Below are 17,814 nucleotides of genomic sequence, written 5' to 3'. Positions count from 1 at the left end.
CCCCCTACTACCCCCACCCCCACCCCCGCATGCCGGGGAGGCGGTACGAATGCTCATTCATCACTTTTTTGGTCCTGTTTTCCTCGCGGCGACCCTGCCTCGGAGCCTGCTGGCACCGTACCCACACCCCGACGCTGGCAAGCAGAGGGCTCCTCTGTGACACTGACCACAGGCTTGCCTGTCTACGTCTGTGAACTTGGCGATCTGTTCCTGGACTGAAATACAGGATGGGTTTCAATCTGCTCGAATCAAGGGCGCTCTCTTGAAAAGGAAACAGCATTGAGAGAAACCTGCGACAGGATGCGGTTGCTAACGGAGGAAGGAAAATGCAAAGTAGTTGTAAAAAAAAGGAACCCAGTTCAATCCCTACTCTGAGGGGCGGCCGGGCTGTGGGTGGGGCCCAGGCAGCCGCTGGACTTGGATCTGGGACTCGAACCCTCCCGCGTCTGCGTCGCCTGAGTGTCCCTATCCTCTCTGGGACAAATGAGAGGGTAAGTAAGCAGTGCTTCCTAGGGAGCAAGATGGCATCGCCCCAGAATCTGAAATGCCTCTTGGACCGCTGGGAAGACTCCCGACCAGCTTTTGGAAAGCTTTCATTTGTAAGGGAGGGTCGCACGTGGTTAGCTTAGAAGGAGTGAGTTTGGTTACCCCAATAGGAAGTTCTAAGGAGGCAGGAAGGCGGCTGACCCGGCTGAACTCGGTTTCCTTGCGCGTTGCTAGCACTGCACTTTAGTGTGAGAGGTGTGAGAGCCAGGAGGGGTTCCAGCCTGGCTCCCAGGCCATCCTGGCTCTGTAATCTGCACCTGGGATTTGAGGCTCCAGGAGCAGGCGCGCCCACCCCACCCCCATCAGGTTTGCCTGCAGGTGTGGCAGCCTGACTCAGCCTCCTGCCCCAAACCAGCCTCACTTTAAAAGCTCTGGGACCCTGGAGGGCCAGGCGGGTCTGGGCGGCTAGTGAGCAGTTAGGAGACAGCATGGATACTGGTGACCGCAGCTGTGACCCCAGACACTCAGCTGCAGGCTGGCTTGGGGACTGAAGGTGGACTTTGCCCAGGAACAACCTCAGAACATCACACAAGGCTGGCGGACCCCTGGAGCCCCGCCCCTGGCAAGAAGCCTCCACATTAGAGGACTCCTAGTCCTCTCAGCTGGGACCGGACCTCCCTCTGAAAGACAGCCACCACGCTGCTGCTTCCGGGGAGGGACCTAGGAGTAGACACAGACTCCCAAGAGCCTGGGCTCTGTCCAGACAGGGATGCCTCGGAACCCCAACTTCCACACCATGTCTCCCAAAGCAGTTTAGCCTTTTTTAATATTAGGTACTTTTTTCAAAAAAATTATAATAGAACCTTCTCTTCTTGCCAGGTGCTTCTCAGAATTAAATGAAAGGGTTTCGCTTAGAGGCACCTGGCAGGTCCCGGCAAAGCCCCGCCTCTGGCCCCAGCCAAATCCCAGGGACACAGGGCTCTTTTTCAGGATGACAAAAGATACATAACTCAGGGCTTGTGACCTTTGATGAACACAGATAAAGCTTGAAAGGTTTCATCATCAAAGCTAAATGTGAGCGTTAACTCGGCCGGTCTCTCGGTCTCTGCGCTAAGTGTTTTGCCTACATTCTTTCATGGAATCTTCACAGCAACGGTAGAAGGCGCACTAGGTTGGGTTCCCTAAAAGCACACCCTTGAATGAGGATTCAGGGGCAACGGATTCATGGAGGCATTGCTCCCAGAAGAAACGTACGACGAATGGGGGAAAGACAGCCAGTGGTACGGTTCTGGCTAAACCTCGGCTGCAGCCGGGCCCTTCCTGGCTTTCTGAAGCCTAAACACACCCTGAATCTACCCCAACTCCAGGCACCGGAGCTGGATCCTTCAACCACTGCACCAGGGCTGCTGGACGGGTGGGGAAGGGGAACGTAACCCCCAGATACTTCCTGTTGCCAACCAGAGTGGGTGGAGGTGCTCCTAATCCCAGGTCAGTCTCTCAAAGACTCATTCCTATCACAAGTCTGGGCAGCAAACCCACATTAAATGTGGGGGAGGGACACAGAAATATGTGGGGGTCAGGGGATCTGGAAACAGCAAGACACTGAATTAGGCATCCAAGGCATCTATTATAATAGCTTTGGTCCCAATAAGATAATGCACGCTCTCTTAGTAATATTCAGACCAACTTGTTTCTACCTCAGGACCTTTGCACCTGACACTTCCTCTTCCTGGAATACACTTCCCAGTGATTGTTATATGGCTCCTCCTTCTCTTGTTCTGATGTAAGATTTAATATAATTTCTTTAGAAAAACCTTATTTCACCGCTCTAGCCAAAGTATCCCCCATCCCAGTTACACCCTTGTTATCCGATATTCATAACACTGATCACCATCCAAAGTCAACAGTTTATTGTTCGTCTTCTCCCCACTAGAGTATAAGTCCTCGAGGGCAAGAATGTTGTTAATTTGTTCAATGCCGTGTCCCCATCGTGACACACGGTGTTTAGCACATAGTGGATTCTCATCAATATCAACTGAATGAATAAACTCAGACGAACCTCATGTTTGAATCAGGTGTTTTCCCTCTTCACATTTCTCTCGCCTTCTGCCTCATAGAATTGGGGGGTGGAAGGGAGTTAGGAACGGGCCCACGTTAAATGTTTTAGGAAAATGGAAAACCATACACCTTAAAAGTGGGCCAAGGGCTTGAATAGGTATTTCACACAGAGGGATATCTAGATGGTCAATAAACATGAAAAGTGGATGACTTCCTTAGTCATTGGAACAATAAAATTAGAATCACAATGCCCTACCGCTCGGCACCCACCAGGAAGGCTAATGTGAAAATCCCTGCCTGTGGAGTTGTGAGAAAGGCCATCCACCAACTTGAAGACAACAGTTACTAGTACCTCTGAGGAGAGAGAGAAAAATGGGATCCAGTGGGATACACGGGGCATCTACACCGTCTCTGTACTATTTTTATTTCTTCAGGCAAAAAAATGTCCACATTTGTTAGATCTTATTGGTGGCACCCCGGTAGACTTTACATGACTTGCTCTTCTCTATGTTTGAAATTTTTCATTTTAGCCTTTACATTTAAGAAGAGGAAAATAAACTTGAATAGAGAGTTCTGGGTGAAGCGTTGCTTTCTCTACTTTCACTCCATTGTCAAGTTTGACACAGAAAAGGATGTTTTCTGATCTCTGAGCGAGTCAGGAAACTTCTCCCACAAGAGCGTATCAAAGCATGGAAGCCTAATAGGATACCAAGGACATTGGGTCAAACCGCAGCCTCATTTTTCGGAAACTTTGACAACGTTCTATAGTATTGTCGTTTCACACTCCTCCAGCTTCAATATATAGACTTTAGCTTCAAAACCTAACACCGATTCGGTTGAAAAAGATCTGAACCTGAAGACAAAGAAGAAATATTTGAGTGTATCTTATATAATTATTCCAGTGGATATGGATTTCAAGATTACAAGTTTTATATATGCTAATAGTTAGACATTTTAATTTCCACCTATGTTTATAAAGACCTCTAAAAAGCCTAAAAGCGCCATGTGAGTTCAAATTAGACACCCTTTCTTCCTTCTTTACTTCCTTCCTTCCTTCTTTCTTTTTTTCCTTTTCAGAAAGAAAAAGGAAGAAACGGGGCAGACCAAGATCTCACTTTCAAAATCATACACTTTTCTTAAAAATCATTAACAACGGATTTTCAGAGTTTCTACTTAAAGTTATATTCGCTTTACAGAAAGCCTGTCCCAAAGAAGCGAGCCAGTGACGCTCTTGCCTCATTTTTCCTTTCAAGCTAGGATGTTCCTTATTGGTAATTGCCAGAAATCCAACTTGAACTAGTTCAAGCAGAAAGGGGGGATTTATTGGCTCAACTAGCCCAACCGAGGCAAAGAGGGCATGGAGCTGGCCTCAGGGTGCCAGGAACCAGGGACTCTGATGGCATCAGGATTTTCTCTTGGTTTCCATCTCCACCTCTCTTCCTGGATGTGTTCCCTCTGGCTGGAATCTGGATGAAAGACAGCTTCTTGGGTTCATCACCAAGACTGATGAATAGAGACTTCTCTTTCCTTGTGCCAGTTTGAAAAGTCCCATTTCTGACATAGATCAGGAGTGACTCCTTAGGTCAACCACTGTGGCCAACAAGACAGGGGCAGTTAGACGTGACCAGCTCCTGCTCCACTGTGAGCACTTGGGACAGGTTTGGAGAGAGACCTAGGCTTACGACTGGTGCACTCATGCCCAGGCGTGGTAGAGTGAAAGGCTTCTGAATTGCCAGGGAGGTCGTGAGGATGTGTCATTTACAAGAGGCAGAAGAGGTGGGGAAGAAGCAAAGCAGAAGGACCCAGTTCATGTATTTGAAGAGCTGTCAGGTGAGAGATGTAGCTAACTGCCCACAAAAAGAACCAGCGGTAGAAGCTGCCTCCATGTGCGAGGGACTGTCTCAGACTGTACTTAGCTCCCTTGCCACAGATGTCTCATAGCCTGGCAACCACTCGATGGGATGAGAGGATTCAGGATTCAATAGGAGCTTTAGGTCCCTTCCAAATTTGACATTAGTGAAACCCTGCTGTGATCCTCATGTATGTATTGCCTCTCAGCTACTAATTCACTCTTTTTGCCTGTTCTGTAAACATGGACATGCGCCCTTTAAATACGTTTACTTTGCCAGTTGGCATGATGTTCAGCTTTGTCAGTAGAGGGGACCAGAGAGACATGGCAGGAGGAACTTCCCAGTTCCCTCAGCTCATGGTACCCAGCAGCAGCCAACTGCTTCCCCCAGCACCTCTGGGTGGGATTTTTGTACAAAATCTCAGTGCCCTCTGATGAGAAATTTCCCCATGAACAGCTTTCCCTGGTACCCTAAGGACCGAGTTCTGGTAAGACCTGAGTGTGTCACCATGGCAACATCTCTGCCACGGAAAGCCCTGGCTGTATCCTCAGTGAAGTCTGGGTCTCAGCCCCGGGGTCCTGGCTGCTCCTTGTGTCTGCCTATCCTGTCTTCTTTAGAGTTCTCGTTACTTCTTACTCAGCATCCCTCCTTCTCTAACCCTCTGTTATAGTTAATAATCCTTTACATTAAGCCTTCCCTGTTCAAGTTATTGTGCGGTTTCTCTCCCTGGTCTGGACCCCGACCTTGTTCGTCATGAAACTTCTGCTCCCTCCCGTTCAGAACCTACCACTCCCTCATGGGTGAAGAGGCCTTGTGCAATTTTAAAACAGTGGAGAATTATAACCCATCCCACATTCTTTGACACTGTTTCTGTAAATGTTGACTCTGATTAATATGTACCTTATAGATAAACAGCATCCTATATAATAAAAGCTTAATATGCTAAGTGTCCGGTCAGTTGGATGGCTGTTCAACCAATCAAAGCATAATATGCTAATGATATGCTAAGGCTGCTCAACCTCTGACCACCAGGGGGCAGACACTACAATTGGTAGGTTAGCTTGCTGCTGGGGTCTGGCCAATTGGGACTGAGCAAGAAGGACTGGACACACCCTGGAACCTTCCCGTGGTGCCAACCTCCCACGTCCCTCCCCAGCCGTGATTGTGTACCGGTGGTGTCCCTCGATCTGGCCTGAACCTTCTCACAGTTCCGGACCCCTCAGGGGATGTCGGAGAGCCAGTTTTGGCCCAATCCTGCAGTTCAGGCCAAGGGACCCCACTGGTGCACGAATTTGTGCACTGGGCCTCTAGTGTCTGTATAAGAATCTTGAGAATGAATCTCCCCTGTGCTGGCCACAGAAGGACTCTCAACCACGTCCAAAGGAAAAGGACTTGCCTTCCCGTCTCAGCTTGTCGCTGGATGCTTCTCTATCGGAGCTTTAATTGAACCTGGGATTCTGTGCCAAACTGCAGCTCATTTTCCAGCCCAGCCAGTCTCCTTAACCACGACCCTCAGGGATCTGTTTTCTCGATGTTCTGGCTTTCATTATTGGCTACTCTATGCCTGAGTTTTTCTGCCTCCTTTAAAGGACTGCAAACATACAGATGCCCAGCGTCATCAGTGCTATCTTTAGGTGGGAGACGTGAGGGTGCGGAGACCTATGGTTCTCTACTTCAGACCCACACTCTGCCCTCCTCCACCTGTCCTCTGCCCCGAGTTGGACCCAGTGGACGGGTCCATGGGCTCCTGGACACTCCGGCTTCTGTGGGGTTCGGCAGCAGAGGGGAAGAGGGAAATATTACCCTGCTGTTCACCCTCATCCAGGCAACTGGTGACACCAGAGCCAATGACACCGGGCAACTCTGTCTCCTTCTCCATGAGGTGGGGCTGACTCAGTTCGGGTGGTCCCCGTTAAGAAAAGAACACAACCTTATAAAGAGAAAACACCTGTGCCACTCGAAACCCCCAAGCACGTGCCAAAGGGGAAGTTGAAATCGGGACGGGAAGAGAAAGGTATTTACCTGGTGTGTCACTTCCTCGATGTTTCAAACAATTTCATGCCTGCTCCAGGGCCCCTGGGCGCTGCAGACCTGCCTTCACCCACTCTGTCAGGTTCCCCACACGCATGCCTTGTACATGTGCCCGTTGTGGACAAGCACCCCTCTACTCGGATAGGGCCATGCGGTTTATCTTTCTAATTCTTCAACAATAGCAGACATTTACTGTTTTTCCAAATAAAATTACCCCCTCGCATCCACCCCCCAAAAGGAGCTGTTTGGGGTCACTGCAGCCTTTCACAGTCGACAGGAGGCACACAATGGAGCGGGGAGGACAGGCCCTCCCAGTGGTTTTCAAAGGGGCTATGTTCCCTTGCTCTGATTTTACTAATTTTCCTCCTCTGTTCGCCATGCAAGTTAGAAACAAGTTGAATGAACTACATACAGATCAAGGACAGACCCACCCTCTCTCCCCAGCATTTGTCCCCTCCTGTCGCCCTCGCCCACCTTCAGGACACAAAGCCGCCCACTAGGAAGGTCTCCCTCCTTCTCCCACTGCTTTTCACGTGTCTCCATTGTAAAATATCATCACCATTTTTGCTTTGGAAAGTCCCCTGGGCTGCCGAGTGGAGATGTAAGTCCTGTGAGTCAGGGTGTGGGACCGGAAACAGCAGAAAGTTCCGCCAGGGGAAGAAACCAAGGTTAGGGGATAGAAGGGAAAGTTTGATAATGAGGACAAGGTCGGAGTCCAGATGCTGGCCCCCAAGTCCCACGGCAGGTGGGACAGAAGCTGGGCCTCGGAGCCCTGGCCTGGGCTCTGCTGGGACAGGTGCAGGCTGGCAGGTCCTGATGGCAAGAACCGGAGCACCAAGGGCACGGGATCCAGGCAGACCGAGGGCTGGGCGGGCTGGGCTGAAATATAAATCAAGGCCGTCAATACGAACAGTGAGAGAAACATTATTTCAAACAGCCCAAGACGCTTCTGTTGTTTGCAAATACTCCATTTGCCACTTCGAAGCCGTCCTTCTGTGGATTACCTGGTGGGGGCGGAGATCAGGAGACAGTCCGGCATAGCCTGTTTGACGGTGAGGTCAGTTAGCAGGTGGGTCCCCAGGCACCTGGATCCCGTTCTCCCACAGTGAATGGCCTCTGGGAGATAGCTGGCAGGACGGTCCCCGCACGTCAGGGCCTACTGTGCCTCAGGAGGTGCTTCCTACGTTCCCCCTATTCCTCCCGGGAGGCCAGGCGCACACTTTCCTCCTTGGGCCACACAGCTGGTCTTGGCGACAGACACTTTCAGCTCAGAGTCGCCACTGGGGCTCCGGAGCCGGAGGGCTCAGCCTCCTGGGGCCTGGGAAGGCGCCTGAGTGCTGGGAGGGAGGAGAAGCAGGAGCGGGTCGCACAGGCCCTCCTCGTGTTACCCGGGCCCCTGCGGGACTGGCCCTCAGGCAGATGTGAGACGCTGAGGTGGGCAGTGCCCTGTGGATGGAGGCCAGAGGACAGGTGCATCTACGGTGCAGGGGTGGGCAGGGAACCAAGGTGGAGACCCCCAAGGAAAAAAGACACCATCTCTGAGATGAGGACCTGACACAAGGTGGAGGCTTAGCCATGAGACACCGGAGCAGGGCCCAGGCTTGCAGCCACGGTGGTGAACAGGTGCGGGTCAGTGCAGTGGCCCAGGGACAGCCAGGTGCGGGTGGATGTGACAAGTCGGGTGGTTTTATTGACAATAAAGGAAATGATGGCAGCAACAAGTAAATACCTACTGAGTGCCCTTTACCGACGCTGCGTTTATCTCGTTGAACCCTAGTGACAGCCCTGCAGAGAGGATCATGGACATTACTGACCTGTCACAGAGGAGGGAGCCAAGGCTCCCAGAGGACCCTGCCTGCCACAGCCTTGCCCAGCTGTTGGGAGTCCCTCAGTCTCTCGCCTGGTTAGGGATTGGTCACTTGTTTTAGGAGCAGCCGCCTTGCCTGGAACCAGTCTGGGCACATTTTGCCTGAAACAAAGAAAAACCCAAACGGCAGGACTTTTCTCAAGAGGCGATGCCATCGGTCAGCACGCACTGACTGCCCGGTGACAGGAGGAATGTTGACACGCCCGTCCTGACTGCACGGCTAGAAGCCAAGACCTTGTCTTTAACCTGAGGCTGTGGGTCAGCACGCAGGCCTGGCAGACGTGTGGGCAGGGGGTGCCTGCCTGACCCCAGCATCTCCTGCCGGGACCTCATCTGGCAAAGCAGCGCTCGATGTTCCAGGTCCACGGGACCCTGGTGTGGGCACGGGAAGGCTTACTGACCTCTCCCCTGCAGCTCCCAGAGTGCACACACCGGCCAGGACAGCCACCCCTCTCGTGAGCACAGGCCCGGGACAGGACAGGCACGAAGTAGGAACCACACCGCTGAGCTTCGGCTGCCTGCTGGGTGCCTTGATTGTCCACTTTGAAGGGACACTTGTCAGAAGGCCAGTGGGCATCCTGATGGCCAGTCCTTGCCAGCCGTCACACCACGCACGCACGGTCATGTCGGGAACACGGAGAGGCGGCATCTTCCTCGGCCGCATGAAAGAAAGGGATGATGTGCAATCACTATGAACCCATCGTGCTCTGGAAATGAGTGGGATGATTCGTGGATCACCACCACTTGTCTTCTACCAAACACAAGACATGACGTCCACGTTCAAAGGCTCTCTCCGGGATGCACTGGGCGCTGTACCTGCCCCAGCCAGGAGTGCGCATCAGCAGTGGCTTGCTCCCTTCCAACTGCGGCATGATCTGGGGACCAACCTCTGGCACCAGCGATGTGCGCCCTGCTTCTTATTCTCACACCCAGAAATCAGCCACGGGAGGAGGATGCCCCCATGATGGACATCTTCACTCCACCGTTAGTTACAAATGAAATCACTCAAACCTCCTGCAACGTGACTCCCGAGTCATCTAGACCCGCCTGTTGGTCAAGACACCTGGTAGGGAGGAGACTTTGGGAGGAATGGGCCTGTGGCTGTGTGTGGGGACCCACGGAGGAAAGCCTGCTGTCATTGAGGAAGCACACAGGGTCCCTGCAGACACCCTCCTGGCAGAGGCCACGCGGACAGATGGCATGCTCAAAGGGTGACTGAGCAGGGACTCCTAAGGGGTATGGGCCGGCGTGCAGATACCCCCAAGGACTGTGAAGCATGCTGGGACCAGCAGAGGCGGAAGCACCCCTTTCTGCACCCCTCGCGCCTGAAAGGCGGGGACCGGGGCAGGGAGAGTGGAGCTGGAGCCCGCAAAGCTGGAATTGGAGGAGAAGGCTGCTCTGTGGCAGGTGTGGACTCAGACAAACCTCTCTCTGACAGGGAGAGAGCAGGGGCAGAAATACCACAACCCGAGAAAACATTGCAGCTCATTTTTATTAGAAAAGAGAAGAGCTTATCTGGCGTTAGTGACGTGTATCAGAGCTGCCAGGGGTTCTCAATAACTCACCACAGCAGCCTCAGATTCCCCCAAAGTTGAGGTGAAGAAATTAAGGTCCTTTATTTTGTTAAACAGCTCTAATTTTTCACCAAAACATGCTACAGTTAAAGTTTTAAGAATAGCATGAGTCTGTGGGTCCTTGTTGTTCGTTGCCTTTAGGAAATACACTCCAAGAACGTAGCCATCAATCCAGAATTGCAAACCCAGGATAGTCCTCTGTTAAGAATGAATGCAAAAGAAACGCCTTTTATGACTGAAAACCACAGAGTTCACCTGCTCATGTGGACAGTTCAGGTCTCTGGTAAATTTGCAGAGTTCTGCCATTGTCACCAAAATCTAATTTCAGAGCATTTTCATCACCCCCAGGATGCATTTCATTTTTAAAATGATTTTCAATGACATTTCGCAAACAGCATTTTGACAATAAAGTATTGTGCATTCATACAGTAAAAAATAAATCTTTTGGACTATCAGAAATTGAATTTTTAAAGCAACAAACCTTCCTTAAAGGCACTTCTATAAAGGTTCTATTTCTGGAAGAAATTTTAATAATTTTTAAAAAAAGATTTGATATGCAAAGAAAAGGATGAGCAATTAAATAATGAACTTGTGGCCAAATCTAAACCAGTTCTGATCATATATTTGTGGGGCTTGGTCTTTATGTTTTGTTTTGCAGATACTAGTAATTGGGGACAAATTGTGTCTCCCTGGAGCATCTCTTAGGACTTAAACTTTAGTACTCTATAAAAACTGCTACGTTTTTATAGATTTGAATTATGTTAAAAAGAAAAAATAAGTATAATATTTTATACAGTCATTATAAAATGTGGGGATGCTCTGGACAATTTTTATTTTCTTTGTACTGTGCTATGCTCTCTGCATTTCTAGACTCATCATTGCCGAAGTCTGAAATAATGAGAAAACACATCGCTGTCACTCAGGAGGGTGGCCAAGCTGGCAGCCTGAGCGCCCTCCCCAAGGTCAAGGGACAGCTCATCCTTGTGCTTCATAGCAGACCTCGGAGGACACTCCTGCTCCCTTAAATCTAACTCTCACTGTAACCCCCAAGAACTGGCAACACATTCTATTAAATCTGTAGAGGAACAGTAGCTGTGTTCTAGTATTACCATAACATGGCCTAGCCCCGCCCTTTCATAGACATAGACAAGGAAGACTACTGGCCTAAGGAGCCCAGTGGCCTCAGTGGGTGGCAGAGAGGCCAGCCTGCCAGAATGAGCCAGAAAGAGACCCGTTTCTCTTGTGGGCATGCCATTCATCAATGTCACCATTTTACCTCCAACTCGGTAAGAAGCCATCTTCAGCCCGGCCGCGGTGGCTCAGTGGTTGAGCATCGCCCTATGAATCAGGAGGTCACGGCTCGATTCCCAGTTGATTCCCAATCAGGGCACATGCCTGGGTTTCAGGCTCGATCCCCCTAGGAGGCATGCAGGTGGCAGCCAATCAATGATTCTCTCTCATCATTGATGTTTCTATCTCTCTCTCCCTCTCCCTTCCTCTCTGAAATCAATTAAAAAAAAAATTTTTTTTAAGAAAAAGTAGCAATCTTCATATCAGAAAGCCAGCACCCTTAGCCAGGTATCTAGTTTCTCATAAGACCAAGAAAAATCCACACGTGGCACTAAAACATTTGGTGCTTCACAATCCACAAGGCACCGTGGCGTGCTTTCCCCGATCACACATGGAATAAATCTCTGAAAAGGAGGCAAAACTCCTGTGGTCGAAATGTGGCTCCCTGCTTTGTAGTGAGGCTGGAAAAGACCTGAGAGCAGCTGTCTCATAATAACTTCATTTCCTTTCTCACGTGCAGGAACTTGGGGTTTTTCAGCTCTCATCTCACCGTGTGTCTGCAAAGTTCAACAAGGATAGACTAAACCATGCAAATAATTTAATAAACAAACACGACTCCTCTTTCTAGTAATATAAGAGTATTTGGCTTGGAAAACCCGATGAACTCCCCCCATTATAGCTATAAAGGATTCCCAGGGGTCTTACCTTACTACACCCCCGAGAGAAGAAACCCGTATTACATGCCATGAAATCCTCCTGTTTTATAACCAAGTTGTAAAGCAGAGCATTAAAAAGCTGTTGTACTGAGACTGAGGTCCAACCAGAATTCCCCATCCCCTGCTGGCTGCTGAAGACAAAAGTCTCGATGGAGGATGGAGGGGGCCACCAGGCCCAGCTGAACTTCCTGACCTTGACTGGTTTGAACTGCACTCAAGAGAAAGTGATTGTGTCGGCTTGCCAGCTTCTCTTTCTGACGATTTGCCTGCACTCCTTCCTTCCTGGAATCCTGATAGTTTGTCCATCCTCGCTGCCATATCTCGAACATCCTCCCCAAAGGATTTATTAGATGCCTGTGGCGCCCTGGCTCCGTGATCACAGGTGTGAGATGTGTAAATAGCCGCTTTCCCTCTTTAAGCACAGCACTGAGGGAGGGATCCAGAGACCTGCAGGCGGGTGCACAAATGCTAAAGAAATATCGGATGGGAGCGCTGAGTGTTGGTGTGACCTGAGGCGGTGACTAGAGCAGGAAGCCTGGACGTATTTTTAGGCAGGGTGACAAGGAGGGGCCGTAGGTACCCAGCAGTGTGGGCATGTCAGAGCTGTGAGTGATGCCATCAGCCACAGAGTCCCAATTTTTGGGGTGACAGAGCCCCTGAAGGTCAGTGTGTCTATCTTCTACCCTTCAGAAGCCTTAAAGTAGAAGCCCGCTCAACCTCACTTAAGCTTCCATAAAAGAAGAATGAATAGAAAGAACAGGGCATCCCATGAAACCCAGAGGAAGCAAAGACTGGCATCCTGAGGGATTGTGGTGAACAAGGAATGCCAGCCCCCTGAGATGCCAGGTTTCTTGGGGGTCACGTCTCCTCCCACCCTCTGCTGCACCCTGCTCTGCGTTTCCATCACTCTCTGTAGGCCACCTTTCTCATCTTTGGGGTGAAAATCAGTGGCCCCGTTCCCGTCACAATTCTGGTCACTTTCAACCAATAAACATGCCCAGGCCAGTCAGTAGTTAAAATGTTAGTGTAAGCGGAATGACTTAATCAGTATCTGCGATTTCACTTAAAATCACTCCTCCTTGCCAGCCCATGCCTGCTACAGGCTGGGCACCCACTTGGAGGGCGGGTTTCATCTCTGGTCCTGCACCGTGTAGACTCAGCCATCCACGCCCTGGGAGGGGTTGGAATGCACAGCATATCCCTAACTCTTCTCTTCCTCTGCAGCCTCTCTTCTGTGGCCCCGATGCGGGGGCTGAGACAGGAGTAAGGAAACAGCTTTGTCTTCACCACCTTCGGCACAGCGGCCTCAATCTCCACTTTGGACTGTGACATCCGTTTCTTGGGGTCTCAGTTGAAACCGAAACAACGTGGTTCTGCTTTCACACCCCGCTGCATACCATTCCCGAGGGTCCACAACACAGGAGCCCGGGCCGTGGCGCCTGCCACTGCTCTAGCTCCGCCCCCTGGGAGCCCCCACGGGCATGGACTCTTCCTCCCACCTCGGAGCAGCCTCCCTCTCCTATTCGCTAAGTCAGCTCCCACTCAGAGTTTTACACTCCAAATAGCACCTCCTCCAGGAAGACTCCCTGGTTTCTTTCTAGGTTGAGTAAAGCATTTATCACATGGTTCTGTACTCGTTTATTCTCTGTCTTCCACAATCGATGTGTACCCCTAGAGAGAAAGAACTATATTCTCTGTAACGTCAGTGTTTCAGACATGCATGTTGTAGGCATTGGACAAATAGTCCCTAGTGGATAACTAAATGCCCCCACAGGGAACAGAAACCATGACAGGGAGTACTAGAATCGTAGCATGCTCCGAGCATATACAAGACACCCCCACTTGCAGCAGGAAACTCCCCACTGGATTCTCATACAGGAGGGGTGTCCCAGCTCAATACTGCTTTCCTGTAAGGTTTACATTGTGGATAAGAAATGTCACAGACCTTTTCACTTACATGCAAACTTAATTCCAACTGAAATGCAACTCTCCTGGCAATACCACAATGCTGCTCCGAACAAAATCTGTACCACTCCTCCCTAACCCGAAACACATGTCAACGGGATTATAAACTTCTTGCTGCCAATTTGCTCTGATGGCATAAAAGACCCAAGAGATAGTCCAAAGGCTCTGGGGCAATTATGGAACTACAGCTAGTGAGGAATTGTTCCAACACTTAGAGGCAGTGTGTCTCTGCATGATCAGTGCAGGAACTTTGAAACAGGGACCCTTGTCTTTGGAAGGGCTGGAGCCCACGAGTGGCATGCAGGCCGATACCAGTGAGGATGCGCAGCCCCAGGGTGGCTCTAAGGCTGTTCTGGGGCTAGATCCATCATGGCCTGTCTGGGCATCCTTTGCCCCAGACTAGGGTTGTCAGGTTCACGGGACAAAAATACAGGACTTTCAGTTAAGTTTCTGATAAACCACAGGTGAATTTTTCATGTCCCATACGATATTTGAGACATGCATGGCACATACATGCACGGAGCATACTTATATACCAGGAGGTATCCATTGTTCATTTGACATTCAAACTTCACTCGGCACCCTGAACTTCACCTGGCAGCCCCACACCGTGGTTCCTGTCACCTCTGAGAGAAGCACGTCTATGGACTAAGAGGTGCACTAGGCCTGGTCTTAGCCCACAGCCATTCCCAGAGAAGAAACAGCGAGGACTGCCCCTCTCAACACAACCCCTCCCCGCCCCCACCACCCCCGATCCCTCCCTCTTCAATGCTCGGTTCCAGTGTTCCCCTTGATTTCGCAAAGGGGGGAGGGTGAAGGTCTTGCTGTCCTTCTTAGTTGGGGGAAAAGTACCCCCATGGAAGGCCCTTGGCTTCCCCTAGGACCCTGGAAAGAGCCAGTCCCTGGCTTGATTGGATCCTTTGGACCACATGGTCATTATTTCCAATTGGGAAAATATGTCATTACTATGTTGCCGTTTCATTCCGGTCACTTGTGTCTGCTTTTCTGTCAGGGGGACATCTAAAGCTCTATGACCGTGCAGACACACTCAGTCACAGTTCATCAAGTTGAGGATTACAACCACATCGGCTATTAGCAGGCTCCCGAAAGCCGAGCTCAGGTGTCAGGCCCCAGAGTGAGCCCCGTGCAAGGAAAGGGGAGTGGGGTCTGCTTATATTGCTGTTTACACTAGTAACAAAAAGGGCCTTTTAATCAAAACCTGTTAAGAGTTGTTTGGGGAATTATTTTTAAAAGAAGCATTTTTTTGAGAATACCTGCTTTGAACATAAATATTTTCTTAATAGGTTTTTTCCTAGCCTGACAATGGAAAGAGGTATAATTTGCAAGTGCTGATTTCCTAAAAGAGGCACATAGAGGCACATTCACTTGCTTGAAAGAGCATGAATGTGTGTCAGTGAAAGAAAGTAAATTTGATAAGGAAATTATACCTTTTGGGGAAAGTTCAGGGAACAGTGGAGGAGGAGGAGGAAACAGTGTGATCATTAAATTACTTTGCATTTCCCTCCCTATAGCTCTCCATGGAAAATAACTGCAGCTGGCTCATAAATATTAGTAGCAAAAAGACAAAAACATAAAAATTAAAAGAAGAAAAGAACAAAACTCAAGAATTCAAGCCATTCTGAAGGACTGGCTAGCTGGGTCTTGCTGCTTCCAGAGCTGTCATAGGGGTGTTTACCTGGGATGGCCCAGCTGAAGTGGTTGGGAAATGTTTGGGTCATGGATCATTAAGACTCCAATACAAGTGATGAGCCTGTTCCCAGAAAAGACTCACAACTTTACAGACCATCTCAGGAGGCTCAGACACTGCCCCTCTCCCCAGGTCTAGTCATGCAGCCCAGGCTAAGAATCCTTGCTCGGAGCAAAACCAAAGCCGTTAAGGTGCCTGCTTCCTCATGGCTGGTTCACTTAGAGCTGAGGCCAGCTGAGCGGGGTGGACCTTCCATTTTCCATTCCTCCAATCGCAGCCGCTAGTGTGGGTATCCCACTTATAGTGTTTCTAGAATCTGGTCTTGAGCCCTAGAATGCTCACCAGCTGACACCACGCTTTACTCCAGGGCCATGGGGAGCGTTTGGGGCAGGACCGCTAAGATCCTCTGATGTAGAGAGACAGGCGGGGAGGAGTCCCGCTGCACCACTTCCCGCTGACCCGGGGCAGGGCCCTGGGTGTCCGAGTTTCTGTCTCCCCATCTGTATGCGGGGATAGTGAAAGGTACCACCGCGGGGCTGCTGTGGGACTCTCTGATGCTATGTGTATAAAAGTGCCTGACACGCAGCATGCGTGCAGTGCAGAGCACTATCTCTTTTTGGTCTCACTTCCCAGCCTCGTCACTGCTTTCTGGGATCGCCTGTCAAGCAACCTACCAGCACGAATTCCTTGTCTCAGAATCTACCACAGGAACCCAGTCTGGGACAGAACACAATGAGAACATTCACTGAAATGGAAGCTGGGCCACAATTCTTGAGTGGCAAAGGTAGAGGTGCTAAAACAAGGCAGTCCGGCTCAGGTGCCACCCCAGGTGCTGGCAGCGGAAGGATAAATGTTCAAAAAGGACATCAGACATTGGCGTGCAGACCAGCAGGCCAAATATATGGACCGCGTCACCTGGTATGAGACCCTTTCACTGGAGGTGCCTCATGGCACCGTCCACCTTTGTGGAGCCCTACCTGTTGACACAGGTGCGGCCATCTGCTTAGCTTTGATGCAGTGCCTGGGGCCCTCGGCCTAGGAAGGCGCTGATTGGTGACAGTGAGAAAGAAACTCGTCAACAGACCCTCGGAAGATGACTTTCCATGAGATCAAGGTAGTGTTTACCTTGACGTTTCCTTTCCATTTATATTTAGGACTTAAGCTCCTTTGGTGGGAAGAATGGGGTCGTAGCTGGCGCAGTCCTTGTCCATAGATGGTATCTGGGCGTCTGGACAGAGCTTTGAAGGATTTAGGAAGGGGAAGGGGGAGGAGGGAAGAACAGCTCTCAACTTCAAAGAAGGGAGACAGTGACTGTGAGGAGGCTCAGTAAGAGGCTGGGATGTGATTTGGGAGTGCTGACAGGTGATTTCTGACCTCAGCCTGGGGCAGCAGCTGGCCCTGCCCACGGTTAACCCTCTTCATGCAGCCAGGGCTGGGACACAGGCTCCTGCCCAGAGCGGATACATCAAATGGTGCAAGGAAGGCTTTTCTCCTGGTCCTGTTATCTTTAAAAATGTCCCTACATGGGGGAAGAATGCACATGAGTGACTACAAAGGTTTCAGGTGCCACTATTTATGCCTAAGGGTATTCGATTTATTCTCATGCAAAGTCGACAAGTGGTCATTAACTCCCGTCTCTCCTTCCACAGGGCATCCCATGCCCTTTACTGTTCTCCCTGGATCGTCGGATAGTTGTCCTGTCTTCTAACTGGAGTTCCCATGGCCCCTTTCAGCTCATGTGCCCAGACCCACATCACCCTCAGGCCTGTGCCAGGGCTGGTTCCAGGAAGACTGGCCAGATTTCACTCGCTGTCTTCACTTCTATGTGGGAGGCTTGGAGACTGGATAGTTTCAGGAACCTTGTCCACCCTGAGTTTCTCATTGACTTTTGAACTTTCCCTTGAAATCCTGATAGAAATAGCTTCATGTTGCCAATAATCTTCAAAACTGACTGTGTAGTGGCTGCATTAGGGCCGACAGGGCAGTGTTTCTGGCTGTTTCCTGACCCTGGATGTTGCTTCATTACAGAAAATAATTGGTAGATGGAATCTGTCCTCTTAGGAAATCCCCAAAAGTAAGGAAACACATCATAATGGCCTAAATCACTTCCTGTTGGAGATGGAGCAACTAATTATGTCCTTAGATTACTCGTGGGAGCGAACATTTCCCCACCTTATTTGCTAATTGCAGGTATTCTTGTGGAAATGTTTACCCATCATTCTGCCCAGTTATTCGCCAACTATGTGATGTGTTTCTTATCCATGTGTGT

This window comes from Myotis davidii, unplaced genomic scaffold, assembly GCF_000327345.1.
Source record: "Myotis davidii unplaced genomic scaffold, ASM32734v1 scaffold370, whole genome shotgun sequence".
In the NCBI taxonomy this organism is placed as follows: Eukaryota; Metazoa; Chordata; class Mammalia; order Chiroptera; family Vespertilionidae; genus Myotis; species Myotis davidii.
This window is presented reverse-complemented; position numbering follows the sequence as displayed.